The sequence below is a fragment of the Canis lupus genome, chromosome 20 (assembly GCF_003254725.2).
Source record: "Canis lupus dingo isolate Sandy chromosome 20, ASM325472v2, whole genome shotgun sequence".
Lineage (NCBI taxonomy): Eukaryota > Metazoa > Chordata > Mammalia > Carnivora > Canidae > Canis > Canis lupus.
In genome coordinates, this window is record NC_064262.1 from 17,050,524 (window position 1) to 17,064,773 (window position 14,250).

The 14,250-nt window shown below is 36.2% G+C and overlaps 1 protein-coding gene across 12 annotated transcripts in view; it reads right to left on the minus strand.

Moving 5' to 3' along the window:
* CHL1 (cell adhesion molecule L1 like) overlaps window positions 1-14,250 on the minus strand; it is a 195,426-nt gene that overhangs the window by 82,421 nt on the left and 98,755 nt on the right. For 3 of the 12 annotated variants that reach the window (XM_035702507.2, XM_035702509.2, XM_025451586.3), the window contains one exon: window positions 8,182-8,223. The exons of the other annotated variants lie outside the window; for them this stretch is intronic. The gene's annotated coding sequence lies outside the window, so the exon portion shown is untranslated. The remainder of the gene's footprint in view (window positions 1-8,181; window positions 8,224-14,250) is intronic. 12 annotated transcript variants of the gene reach the window in all.

Consider the following 14,250-nt stretch of genomic DNA (forward strand, 5'->3'; position numbering starts at 1 on the left):
ATTGTTGATATATTCTGGATAATAATCATTCCTAATAACCACTTGTTTTTTATACTTGACAGTAATGCTGTCATAGTGACTCAAAACATTTGACACTATGGTTTTCTTTTTTTTTTTTTTTTTTTTTATAAAATTTTTTTTTTTTTTAATTTTTATTTATTTATGATAGTCACAGAGAGAGAGAGAGAGGGGCAGAGACACAGGCAGAGGGAGAAGCAGGCTCCATGCACCGGGAGCCTGATGTGGGATTTGATCCTGGGTCTCCAGGATCGCGCCCTGGGCCAAAGGCAGGCGCCAAACCGCTGCGCCACCCAGGGATCCCGACACTATGGTTTTCTAATGGTTTCATTGTATTACAAATCTTTTTTTTTCCCTTTAAGTAATTTGTAGATTACCACAAATACATTATTTCTGAATTCAAAAATAAAGAGAGTATTACTTTTCTGTAAAAAGAATAAAATTTGATGGTGTAGTGAATGGACCAAAAGCAGCTTAAAAAGGTAGATAGTCTGGGATAGTAAATTTCATCTTAGTGATATTTTTCACACCCTTGGCATCTTCTGTCAATAATTATTCACAAACATTTTGAAGTCAAATTTCTCAAGAGAAAATATAACAAGGCAACTCTAAAGAAAAAAAAAAAAAAAGCAACTCTTAGGATCACTATTTTTAAAACTCTCATTTCCATGGCAGCAGCTTACACAAAGTAGCCATGTCAGCGACAGGCCATCTGCCATTTCTAAAGAAGGCATGGAATGTAAACAGCCCCCCAAAAAGTGCTGTGTTGACATTCCTGTTCAGTAAGAAACAGCATTAAGTTGTTTCAGCCACTATGAATTCTAGAGATTGGAATTAACTTCATGCGTGCTAAATCATTAAACAACATTTTTCTACTCAGGAAGCTTGAAATAGATCAGCAACTTTTATTATAGTCAGCAGGAAAGGATATATTATGACACTGACATCCAAATTGTAGTTTTAAAAATAACTCAATGGATTTGTGTAATAGTCTGGGACAGTGCTATAACTTGAAATTGTTAAATTTTATTTTCTCTTCACACTAAAAGGACTTAAGAATCACTAAGCTGCAAAGAGCAAGTGTCTTATATAAGGCTATTTGACATTTTCATGATGGGATAGATGTCACCTTCACTTCTCTCTGACCTCGGCTGTCCCTTTATAAAACTCCTTTTCATGCGATTGTCAAGCTAGTGTAAACTATTCCCTTGATTCAAGAATTAGGTCTTATGGGGAGGAAGTCCAGCACATTTCCATAAGCCTGAAGTGTGATCTGAATCACTCAACACCTGGAAACTGAGAAAGGATAAACACAAAGAAATTCAAAGGCTTTTGTTCAATCGTCTACTTGGCTAATACCATAAATCAATTTACAAGTGTCATAAACACAGTAATCCTGAAATAACTGTTAATGGCTTTTCCCTCTGAAAACAAAGGAAATATTGTATGTTATGGCCATATCCATTAAAACTCTGTTTCATGTCACCAAGTGACAAGACAAAAGAATTGCTTAGAGTGTTAATTTATCCTCCCTGCAGAAGATCAAAGAAATGTAGATTTTTATTATAAGCAAATTGATTTTATTGGGAAAATGTCAGCTTTAATTAATAATTATGTTGGATAAAGTAATATTATTAATAATACCATTTATTTAACTAAATAGCACAATATAGTGTGGTTGAGCTCTGATAGGAATATAACTGAATATAATCAATATTTTGTTTGTTTTGCCCTTCATTTACCTATGAATCTTAAATTCTTACCAAGTAGCAAGCTGCAATGACATCTAATTCGAATTATTTTATAATGGAGAGAAAGAAAGAAAGAAAAAAAACACACCAAAACTCAAGATCACTTGACTGCAGGGATGAAGAAAATGATCTCACATCCCAACATATAAGGCAAATTCTGAATCATTTCTAACACACCTTACATACCAATGATGGTCATCCAAGGAATTTTTTTTTAATTGAGGAAAACACAGATGTACAAAACACACAAAATTTAAGTGAAGTTAATTTTTACATATATATAAATCTGTTTAATCACCTTTCAAATCTTTTATGGAGTTTTTGGTCACCAAAAGCATTCCATCAGCTTCATTCTTAGAGAACTCCAGATGACCAGTTAACAAGAAAGCAAAACCTGTTTGCATTCCCCCAAACCACTGGATCCCAACGAGGGTAGTATCTCTCCCCATAGCTGATGTTTGTATTATGTGGGGGCAGTTTGTGTTGTCTTAATGTCTAGAGAGTGCTACTAGCATTTGCTATGCAGGAATGCAGGAACCAGAGACCCTAAATGACCCCGAGTGTTCAGCACAGTCCTGCCCAATGAAGAAGTGCCCTACCTGAAGGGTCTCCACTACTCAACTGTAAGTTAAAAAAGGCTGTGTGGTCAATAAGCCAGGGATAGGCTATACACACTATTCTATGCAGCTTTGAAAAATTTTCAGTGCACACTAGCATATAAAGGCAGACAAATTTACTTAATTTAGGATTTCATAAACTTTTCTGACTATGAAATTCTCTGTGTGTTTGTGTGTGTGTAACTTTTACCAAAATTCACATGTGGAAGAAACTTCTTTATGAGTCATCATCAACAAATAACAACTGAAATATCAACAGTGATAGTTATCAGCCTTTAACATTTATTGAGCTATTTCTATGTGCCATAATTGCTTTTCATTGTGAAAAATTTGTTTAATTCTCACATCTTCATGATGTAGGTTTAATATCATAACAATTGAGATCCATTTAAATATAGGGAAACTGGGACACAAAATGCCCAAAGTCTTACAAATAAAATGTTGAGTTGAACTTAAATGGAATGGAAGTCAATCTAGAAACAATGGAATCTGTTTCTGGAATCACTGTTCTTAATTATTATAATGATAACTATTTGGAAAAAAAAATAATTTTCAAGATTTAAAGATGTGTATTGACCATCAGAATAAAACTATAATAAAATACATCAAATTAATCAAATAAGAAATATATGAAGCAACTATGGAAAATTTTCTACTGATTAATTCCATCAGATCTTAATGAATATTTCCTAGGAAAATAAGTTAAAATACTCTAATGGAACATTATTTTCAGGGATAAAAAAAATCCTGAGACTAAATAATCTAAAACTTTACCATTCAAAATTGTCTCAACCAGGAAGGTCCCATCACTTCTAATTTGAAAGAAAGGATTCATGGATTACATTCTCATCTAAAATTATCAAACAACAAACTGTCTAAAACTTAAGAACTGCAATATATGGGAGAAAGAGACTATAAGAGATTTCTGAAGTATAATCAAAGATTAACTTCAGGAAATGAGTTCTTACAGAAAGCATCCTCTTGGATCCTTTTTCTTTTTCTTGTTCCCAGCCCCACTTCATAATACCTATAATTACAGAAGATTGTGAACAGTTTTGACAAATAAACTATTGATATCCAGCTGGCAATTAGATCAAAGCTCAATTTGTAGAATTTCTTTTCTCATTCTCTACTTTTCTCCTGTCATTAAGTAATATTCCCTCTATTTACTTCCTCTTTATTTATTCCTTATATATTTCAACTTGGCTCAGTATAAAAAAATTCAAAAAGGAAATGGAGTACTTCCAGACAAATTAAAAGCTCTTTTCTTTATTCCTTTCTAATAGACCAGTAATACAAACACATGTGAAAATGTTTCATTGAGTTTGGAAATCAATGATAAAAATTAAAAGCAAGAAATTTGGAATTTTTTTAAAAAGCATAATAAATTATATATAATGTTTGTTTACAACAACTACGTTTTTTTTAATTTGACCTCATGTAAAATTTTTAAGGCCATGTCATTTTTTAAATTTCAATTCAATTAATTAACATATAATTTATTATTAGTTTCAGAGGTAGAAGTGATTCATTAGTCTTAATATAATAACCCAGTGCTCATTACATCACATGCCCTCCTTAATGTCCATCACCCAGTTACCCCGTCCCCCCACTCCCCTCCCCTCCAGCACCCTCAGTTTGTTTCTTATGATTAAGAGTCTCTTATGGTTTGTCTCCCTCTCTGATTTCATCTTGTTTTATTTTTCCCTCTCTTCCCCTAAAATCCTGTTTTGTTTCTTAAATTCCACATACAAGTGAGGTCATATGATAACTGCCTTTCTCTGACTTATTTCACTTAACCTAATACCCCCCAGTTTCATCCATGTCATTGCAAATGGCAAGATTTAATTTTTTTGATGGCTTTGTGTATATATATATATATCTCCATTCATCTGTCAATGTACATCATGGCTCCTCCCACAGTTTGGCTATTGTGGACATTGCTGCTATGAACCCTGGGATGCAGGTGTCCGTTGTTTCACTACATCTGTATTTTTAGGGTAAATAACCAGTAGTACAATTGCTGGGTCATAGGGCAGGTATATTTTTAACTTCTTGAGGAACCTCCACACTGTTTTCCAGAGTAGCTGCACCAGCTTGCATTCTCATCAACAGTATAAGAAGGTTCCCCTTTTTCCACATCCTTGCCAGTACATGTTGTTTCCTAAGTTGTTAATTTTAGCCATTATGACCGGTGAGAGAATTCTATATACAAATCAAAATAACAATTAAATTTTAAAAAAATAGAAAACTCATTTTTAAAATATACCTAAGTTTGGGGTGATTTTAATGAAGTTTTCCACTTTTCTCTATTAACCAAATGCTTTTAATGAGCACACAGTAATTATAACACTAAAATGAGGGCTCAAGAGTTGTTTTTGCACCTGCTTATACACATATATGTAAGAGATTGTCCACTTCCTGAGGCAGGATCCAGATCTTATTTACCCTTACTGTGCCTGCCTAAAATATATGAGATACTTGCTAAATTTTTCTGAATATGTGAATTTCATACATATGTTCACAAAAGAATATACTCTGCAAAAATGTAGAAAGTAAATAAAACTTTAAAAACCACTTCCCCCCCCCAAAAAAAAACACTTTCCCCCTTGTTCACCCAAAGATAACTCAGAAATTAAATTTTCTGCCATACTTATTAAAGAAAATGTGGGTCTGAATATGTAAAACATTGATCTGAATATTGCTAGGCTTGTTGCAATAATGAAGGATAACAGAAAAAGAACTTTCAATAAATCTCATTAATTTTATCAGTGTCTATTTGAAGCCAGCTATATTCACAGGTTTTAGTGGTTCCAACAAGTGCCAATGGAAGCAAAGCATTACATTTTCTAAAATTTACTTTAGAATACTTACATCATAAACTGTGTGAGTTATGTAGGTGTGACTGAATTTTATTCCACCACATAGTGTGGTTAGGTAATATTTGAAAGGTTTTAATTAGGACTTTGCTAAACTTCCCATTAAATGTAGCAGAACCGGCTACCTCAAGTGCTTCAGCTATCTTTATGTTTCAAAATATCAGGTGGCTTGTTAATGTTAGAATTTTTCACAGACAAACCAGTGGTATCCAGTATATAGGTGGATTCACTAAAAATGTTTGTCCACACGCAAATACCCTTTCATGAATAGGGTATAATAATCAAGCAAGCCCTACACCTACAGACACTTCCATTGCAAATCTAGGCTTAGGATTCCACTCATTCACACAATGAGACTTTTTTTTATTGTTTTTTTCCTGATTCCGGTTGGAAGGATAGTGAATCCTGTAGCTAGAACACCACATCTGCCTACTAGAGAAACTTTCTTACAGAGTTCTATCACAGAACCTCAACATTTTAATGTCTGGGACTCCAGTGAGCTGAAAGAATAGAGTATAAATGTGTGTATACTGTCTGCATGTGTGTGCACCCACATGTGTATAAGCACATGTGTACACTTAATGGCTACTAAATTTTTGTTCATCTAGGGGAACGTCAGCCTAAGACTGTCCTTGTCAGATAACACCTGTGTGGGTTATGAGCAAGAACTAAAATGTTCATATTCGGGGGTAGCCCGGGTGGCTCAGTGGTTGAGCATCTGCCTTTGGCCCAGGGCGTGATCCTGTAGACCCGGGATTGAGTCCCACGTCGGGCTCCCTGTATGAAGCCTGCTTCTCCCTCTGCCTGTGTCTCTGTCTCTGTCTCTCTCTCTGTGTCTCTCATGAATAAATAAATAAAATATTTTTAAAAACTGAAAATAATAAAATAAATAAAATAAAATAAAATAAATGTTCATCTTCCTCTGAGTCTTAGAAACTACCAATATTTACAAAAAGCACCTAATGATGGAAAAAAATGAACAAATGAGATTAGGTTGTGATCCAATAAACATCAAGAAATCATTACATGCTATATAAACTCCTGTTTGGAGGCCTTGTCTCATAAAAGATAACTTTTTAAATCTGAAAAAGTGACACACCATTAACCTTAAACCTAGTCATTGGGGCGCCTGGGGGGCTTAGTCATTAAGAGTCTGATTCTTGATTTTGGCTCAGTTCATGATCTCAGGGTGGTGAGATCAAGCCCCGAGATGGTCTCCATGCAAACTATGAAGCCTGCTTGGGATTTGTTCTCTCCCTAGCCCGCTGCCCGCTCCCAACCTACACACATGCTCTCTCTCGCTCTCTCGCTCTCTTGCTCTCTCTCTCAACAATTGGTACTGGATGGTCCTTGAGTGTGGTTTTATTTTTCTTTAATCATCATAGGCACTTAAGGATCTTATCATAACTAGGAGGGCCAGCATCATTAACGATTTCTAGTGAATATTAAACACATGAACCAGAGACACTGATGTATTCCTTCAGGGAAGACAAAGCTGTATTATGAAGATAACCAGTTCAAGGTTTGGGGTATCTCATTTTTTATTTCTATCATTATACTATTTTACAACCATTTACTATTTTTTTAAGTTCTTCTGTTTCATCCTCACATTTTCTTTTTCAGTTTTTGAGGCAAAATCCAAAGCAATTTATCAGTTAAAAATGCTAAAGGTTGTATACTAAATTTCAGACTTCTTTTTTCCTTTGAAATTTGGAGTTTATAAAAATATCTCTCATCAATTCAAAACTTTAAGGTGAAACATAATGAAGGAAATCAACTGTAATCAATGAAATATAGGGCATATGAAAGAAATAGAATTCATGCATAATTGCAGTCTAAGTATTGTCCAAGTGGTATGTCTTTACTCAAACTCAAAAGAAAGGCATAAGCAGTTTTGTTATAAATAATCTAATTGATACATGAATACCTCAGAATGTTAGAAATTTTAAGCTTGACACTATACAAATCCTAAAAAGCAATCCTATTCTTTTAAAATCATAAAATACAAAGTGATATTTCTAGGTAGAGAAATTTATAAATAGCTTATAATTTCCTTTAGCTCATCATCACTTTGATGATGGCATTAGACCTGACAAAGTTGATTGATCATCCTTATACTTTTATGAGATGAATTAATGCAAAATCCTAAACCAATGACCTAGATGCTAAACTGTTCAGATCTCGTACTTGTTTCCCATGAATAGGAAATAAGAATAAGAAAGCAGAATCAGCCTTATATGTCATTCTGAACTGTCTTCTTTTATTTGTATAATAACCAGTTGGATACAATTTTCTGGGGTAAAGTTATACAGCTTACCTAAATTCATGTGTTAACAGTAGAAAATAATCTTACAACTTCTGATTCCTTTTTTAAAAGATTTTATTTATTTACCTGACACACACAGAGAGACAGAGAGAGCGTGCACAAGCAGGAGGAGCAGCAGGGAGACAGAGAAGCAGACTCCTTGCCAAGCAGGGAGCCTGATATGGGGCTCAATCCCAAGACCCTGGGATCATGACAGGAGCCAAAGGCAGATGCTTAACCAACTGAGTCACCCAGTGCCCGTGACTTTTGATTCCGATACACACTTATTTTTTTAGAAATTGTACTAAATTTTTATCACATACCATTTTTAAATTAGTTTTTATTTTATAATAAAAACACATCCCTGTAAAAGTCCAAAGGAAAGTAATGAAACTTATTACTATATAGAACTTTAATTATAATTTAGCTTGTTAATTAAAAACAATAATTAAAGATTACACATTTCCCCTCTTCCTTCGCACTCTGGATAACAAGTCCAGAAACTTTTCTGTAGAAATATATATAATATATAATACAGTGTACAATTTATCATTACTACATAAATGCTACCATATATGTATGATATTCTGTTAAGTAAAAAGGCAACTTACAGAGTGATATTCATTGAGCAGGTAAGGTTTATGGGGCTCTTCCTGGGAAAGACAGAATTTATTAGTCATTCTAATTTCAGCTGAGGAAAAAATCATTGAAAGAAAACTATTGAGCAGCCCAGGTGGCTCAGTGGTTTAGCGCCACCTTCAGCCCAAGAGCGTGATCCTGGAGATCTGGGATAGAGTCCCGTGTGGGGCACCCTGCATGGAGCCTGCTTCTCCCTCTGCCTGTGTCTCTGCCTCTCTTTCTCTCTCTCTCTCTCTCTGTCTCTCATGAATAAATAAATAAAATCATTAAAGAAAAAAAGAAAGAAAGATAACTGTGAAAGATTTCAAACTTATCTGGCTATACAATTACAATTTGGATGGAGATCACTGCCAGTGTTATGAATGTTCTTAAGTTCATCAACATTTCACCATTAATTCATTTATCCTGACTTTTTTTTAAGTACCAAAATGGAGTCACTTGGACTAAGCCTCACATCAACAAAAAAAGACTTAATACCTAACAAAACTGTAGTTTCAATCTCTTCCAGGATTGTAATCTTAAAGCAGTTATTTTGGAAATTCCTGGTCAGCAGTAGTGAGGCAATTGGCCTGATAGACCCATTCTAAACCACATAGATGAGATCCATCCACTTTTCCCTTGTTCCTGCACTCTTCTGCCTGAGGTTACCATTTTGTACGGCATTTCAGAGCTCCTTTCTACTTGGTAGATGGGATGTCGCCCCATTCACGAATCATTAAATAAAACCAATTTGATCTTTAAATTTCCTAAACTAAATTTTGTTTGCTTAAAATTTATTGCCCTGAGTACAAAGAATATTCACTCTGGAACAATTTTCTTTTACATTATATTTTATAATTCTAAAGACACTACTATGTTCATTGATATATCTGGAGTCACTAATAAGTGACAGTGACCCCCCAAAAAAGGGTTATGTGTTTGGATCAAACTTCATGTGAACTACAAGTGACTTTTTAGCCCCTCGGTACTTGTTCCTTGTTCAAGAGCTCCTTCTCCTAAATGAGAGAACTCAAACTATCATTCTTTGCTACTAAAATACTATTAATAAATGACAGCTGCATATATACTGTTTTCATAAATATTGTGGTTTGTCAGGCAACCTGAATTCAATATAGCCAACAGAGTCAAAAAGGAAGTAAAGTGAATCCATGACCAGGTGTAATTACAGTACAATGTATTATAGAATAATTTGATAAATAAAAACTGCCACCCAGTCACCCAAAGTGATTTCTTTTTGGAAGAAGATCCCCAGGCAGGAAGGCAATTTCCAAAAAGTAGAAGCATAGCAATGACAACTATTTTACGGCAATGAAGCACTTCTTTAGAAGTGATTTTCACAGCAAGAATTTTGCATTTTGTTCCTTATACTTTTAACTAGACAAGGCTGAGTCTCAGCAAAGTGCTATGTAATTGCAGAAGAATCCCTTCTCTGAGCAAACAAAAATCACCTCCATTAAGTGTTGAATCATTCCATGGAGGATAATGGTACTCAAAAGGTAACTGCTGGTTCTAACAAGTCACTTTTGCTTGTTTATCAGGTTTGAATTGCCAGTAGGAGGTTGGCTATGAATTCTCTTAAGCAGGAAAAAAGTGTTTGTTTGTTTGTTTGTTTTTGCATTCTCTTGATTTAAAAAAAAAATTCTCCAGAGATGAGTCGTCACCATCTGAAGCAATAGGTGATACCAAAAAAAGTGGTCTGGAGACCAAGCAAGCCATGTGTATTTGTGCATGAAGGAAAAGCTATGCAGAGGCCTTCTTGAGGCTCAGCCCATTCCTAACACACATCCTCCAGGGAGATGATGAATCCCATCTGTTCATGATCTGGTTCCTCAGCACTCCCTATCTGGGCTGTATTATCTAGGTGTGAAAATTAATAAAGGGAAGCCCCACTAGAATTAAGTCAAGAGGTTTGGCAGGGGGAACTCTCATGTCCTGTCATTTTTTGTCAATTGCAGACCCAATTGAGACAGACTTTGCACACTTGGGTGCACACTTGGATTTACTCTCTCAGCAGGAGGAAGAAAGGCTGGCAATAGTGTAGCCAACAAGAAACAATCATAACTTAGCTAATTAAAAACCACTATACTTTAAACTTCCAGTTTACTCCAATGGACTTTTTGATTATAACAGCCTTCCCAGCTCCCCTTTTCTTTTTTCTTTTTTTTTTTTTCCAGCTCCCCTTTTCTTACATAAAAAAGCCTTCCTTTCCTTTGTTCCTCAGACTATGGTTTTGCCATCGCTTGGTTGTACTGGAGGGCCATTCTCTGCTCCTCCTGAGTAAGTTCAACTTTTTTTTTTTTTAAGATTTTATTTATTTATTCATGAGAGACACAGAGAGAAAGAGAGAGAGAGGCAGAGACACAGGCAGAGGGAGAAGCAAGCTCCTTGCAGGGAGCCCGATGCAGGACTGGATCCCGGGACTCCAAGATCATGCCCTGGGCCAAAGGCAGGCACTAAACCGTTAAGCCGCCCAGGGATCCCATGTCCCTGAGTAAGTTCATCTTTTGCTGGTAAAATAACTAGCAGTTTTGGGACACCTGGCTGGCTCAGCGGTTGAGCGTTTGCCTTCAGCTCAGGGCATGATCCTGGAGTCCAGGGAACAGGTCCCACATCCGGCTCCCTGCATGAAGCCTGCTTCTCCCTCTGCCTCTCTCTCTCTCATGAATAAATAAACGAAATCTTTTTAAAAAATAACTAGCAGTTTTATTTTAAGGTTAACATAGGTAAAGAAGATCTAGGCCAATAATCTTTTAAAAAGGAAAATCTTCAGGGGTGCCTGGGTGACTCAGTCAGTTAAGTGGCTGCTGAGGTTATGATCCTGCAATCCTGGGATCAAGCCTCATGTTAGGATTCCTGCTGAGCAGAGAGTCTGTTTTTCCCTCTCTTTCTGCCCCTCCCCCGCTCATGCATGCTCTCTCTCTTTCTCTCTCAAATACATAAATATATTCTTTAAAAAAATAAATAAATAAAAAGGAAAGTGTCAAAGGCACTGTAAGAGCCAAGGGCAGGCCACTCTAAGATGAGCCACTTTGAAATGAAGATTATTTTATGTTAAAAAGCAACCAAACCCCAGTCGATTCAGGAAAAGCTCTTTACCTCTCCACTTGACTACCTAATCTAGATAGAGGACTTGCTCCAAGAAGAGAGCTATCATTGATAACTGCATTATGATATGAACTTGGTACAGTAGACAAGGGCAGAGTCTTGGTCAAAGCCCTGTGTGTCCATTGTTTCTGAATGGCTCACAAACATTTCTTTACCAAATATTTACTCGTTTTCATCTTTTTGAGGATTGCATTCATTCCCTTTAAGGTTCTCAGACCTCTTCTTAGATCAGAATAAGGTATATACCTCATTTTGCCTCATTTTGTTTGGAATTTGCACATTTGTGTGGATTCTCCATACTCACAAAATTAAATTGGACTTTGTCCTATTAATCTGTCTCATGTCAATTTGATTCTTAGTCCAGCTAGAAGGGCCTTAAAGGGCAAGGTAGGTTTTTCTTCCCTGACAGCATCTCACTACTTTTAGAATACAAATCAAAAACGTTCTATGTCCCACAAATTCTGAATGGTCTTGGCCCTGCGCACGTCTCCCTCTCTCTCCTCCTTGCTCATAACTGCCCTCAAACTCTTCACTATCTCTTGCCACATGATTTCCCTCAATCGAAAGCACTGTTCACTCCCTTCGCTTTTTGCCTAGATAACTTTTTTATGTTTCAGGTCTCAACCCAATTTTACTTCTTTTATTTTTATTTTTTTATTTTTTCCCCCAGTTTTACTTCCTTAAGAAGCCTTCTAATATCACAGGGTTTGGGTTATATTGTTTGTTTTTTTCCAGTTTGGAACACTTGACCAATATCTCCCCATTGCCTCCATCCCCAACCCCTGGTAATCACTATTCTACTGGATCTCTGAGTTTAGGCTTTTTTAGGTTCCACATGTACGTGAGAATATACACACAAAGGTTGGAACAGCATTTGTCTTTCTCTAACTTATTTCACTTAACATGATGCTACAGTGTATTATTTGTTTACCTAGCTGTGTCTCCTCCAAGACTGAAAGCTCACAGGATGCAGGAATGTTCCCTCTTACTTATCCTTATGTAGTATCTCACACATGAACAATTGTTTGGTAAATGTCAGCAGAATGGATAAACTTGAAACTTGTACCGATTATATTATATACTAACATTTTACCTTTCTCATAATATTAAACTATGTTATAGCTTCACTATTGCCTTGAAAATACTATTTTTTTAAATATTACCATCTATGAAGAGACTTATGTGCCATGTACCATGCTCATAGTTTCAGATTCATGATCTGTGGTATTGATTTTGTGTTCCTCTCCTTAGACTATAAAAAAATATGTGAGGGCAAGGGATTTTTTTTTTTTTTTGGAAAGATTTTATTTATTTATTAGAGACAAAGAGAGAGGCAGAGAGAGAAGCAGGCCCCATGCAAGGAGCCCGACCTGGGGCTCGATCCCAGGTCTCCAGGATCACGCCTGGGCTGCAGGCAGCACTAAACCACTAAGCCCCTGGGGTTGCCCGAGGGCAAGGGATTTTTTTTAACTACTCTCTGCATCCACATCACCAAGAAAACATGTAGAAAAAATATGGTTATCCAGCAAGACTGCCATTCATTCTATCCCTTTACCAAGATACCACTCCTCCTGAAATGTAAGGTAATGGCACTGACTGACAGGAAAGTTCTTTTTTTATGAAATGTTGACTGTCTAGCTTTGTCTATGGCAAACAAATTTGGAATCTATGGTTTATGGGGCATGGTGATTTGGAGAAGTTATGCAATTATCTGAATATAAAATTGAGATTTTTATAATCTATACTCCATTTGTGCAAATAATGAAAATGTCACACATCACTTACAGATCTCCTCTGTAAAAATGGGCCCAGCACATGCTCTGATGCAGCAAGAAAGAACTTGGAAGCTTCATTCACCGGAATTCAAGGACTTCTCCTTTAGGTAATCATATGGCACAGGAAAAACAGGAAGACATTCTTGACCTCCAGTGAATAAAATTCTCAGGTCCTCTCTTGTCAGACCATGCATTGGGACCAGTTTTATAGGGCTTCCTGTGCCTCATGATTAAAATTTTAGCAAATCTAGATATTTGGTCAGATTCTTAATTTACAGGAGTCTGTTTGTAATGTTATTTTTTGCTGGAGTTTAATTTTGTTTGTAATAATTTGACCCATTGTATTACCTCAGCCTCCAATAGGTATTTCTTAAAAGAACACATTTTTTAATGTCTATTTAACATAATGGGCTGAAATTCCGAGTTAGACCTCATTGGATATATCTTTTCTTTTAAGATTTTATTTCTTTATTTATTCATGAGAAACACAGAGAGAAAGGCAGAAACATAGGCAGAGGGAGAAGCAGGCTCCCTGTAGGGAGCCTGATGTGATACTCAATCCCAGGACCCCCGGGATCATGACCTGAGCCAAAGGTAGATGCTCAACCACTGAGGCACTCAGGTGTCCCTCATTGGATATATCTGATGGACATTCATATGTTGTCCCTTTCCAGAATTATATATTGATAATTATATTATTGATATAGTCTCCCTTTCCAGAATTATAACTACGAAAATAGCAAAGAAGACAAGTTATATACATTGAAATGGAAGTAACAAGTCCACTCAGGAGGTTTACTAACATAATCACAGGTAACTGTCAAGAAGCCATCTAATATACTCTACCTCTGGACCTTATACTTATACCAGATCTACAGAGTTGATTTGTATTTTTTTTAAGATTTTATTTATTTTTTCATGAGAGACATAGAGAGAGAGAGAGGCAGAGACACAGGCAGAGGTAGAAGCAGGCTCCTTGCAGGGAGCCCGATGTGGGACTTGATCCCTGGACCCCAGGATCACGCCCTGAGCTGAAGGCAGATGCTCAACTGCTGAGCCACCAGGTATCCCAAGAGTTGATTTGTATTTTGAACTCTAATGCAACCCTATAATCACTAAACCACAGAGATGGCCCAGATAACATTTCCTGCATCAGAGTAA